This window comes from Sturnira hondurensis, unplaced genomic scaffold (genome assembly GCF_014824575.4).
Source record: "Sturnira hondurensis isolate 20B ecotype Veracruz unplaced genomic scaffold, ASM1482457v3 Scaffold0020601, whole genome shotgun sequence".
Classification (NCBI taxonomy): Eukaryota; Metazoa; Chordata; class Mammalia; order Chiroptera; family Phyllostomidae; genus Sturnira; species Sturnira hondurensis.
In genome coordinates this window covers 2,251,097-2,252,150 of record NW_028093232.1, presented here as the reverse complement: position 1 = coordinate 2,252,150, position 1,054 = coordinate 2,251,097, and positions in this window count along the sequence as shown.

Below are 1,054 nucleotides of genomic sequence, written 5' to 3'. Positions count from 1 at the left end.
AAACAAGAGCAGACTTTCAAAGGCTTTTTAAAAAAAACCTTACGCTCCACGCCCTGATCTAATTGATTTTTAAAAAGTGCATAGTGCATCAATAATGCAGGAAAGAGGGTGGGAGGATATGAAATTTGCCATATTGTAGATACGGATGCATTATGCTGACAGGAGGCAGGGGCTGGAGATGTCTGCCCAGTGCCTGGGCTGTCCGGGTTGGAAAGCACCTCCAGAAGCTTCTGGGCACTTCTCAGAGTGGGTTATCTAGGAGAGGGGCCAGGAGTATGTTATTACCTCATCCTGTCTTGCTCCTTCGGGTCAGACATCAATCCAACTAATATTTGAGTGCCTACTATGTACCAAGTACCATCCTGGGGTCTATGTTTTGGGGAGCCTAGTTTGGGAACATCAGTGAGGGGCACAGAAGAATGAAGACTCAAGTCCTCTGGGGCTGCTGGGTCATCCTCCGATGTCAATAGGACACAAAGCATATGCTTATTAAGCACCTGGATGGCAATGGAGTTGGTTCCACTGGGGGCCAGGGAAGAGCTAATGCAGCCCGACTTCTTTAACCTTGAGCTGAAGCCCAGAGCCGAGTCCGCCGCTGGTCTCCCAGCCGTGGCACCCCAGCTCCGTCATGGAAGAAGGGGTTGTGAGGGGTGAAGGCTGTGTCCAGTAAGTGCCCCAATGAACAGCAGCACCCATTCCTGGATGGGTTTTTTAAACCCGCTTTTATTAATTGTAAGTAATACAAATACTCCAAAAATATAAACAGACACTTAATGGCGTCCCACATTTCAAGTTTATGAATATAACAAATTTATCAAACCATGAATCTGTAAGCAAGGTAGTCAGAACCCCATAGCCCAGTCACAGTGGGAAGCAGACCCCTACCCTCCAAATGGCTTCTTGGAAGGGCCAGAGGCACGGACACGGAAGGTGTCACACTGGGGTTAACTGAAGCAAAGCAGCCCCGGGGTCAGGAGAGGGTCTGCCCCAGGGGCAGGCCCTACACGAAAGGAATGGTGTAGCAGGCCAGACCTCTGCCTTCCGGCCCCCTGCT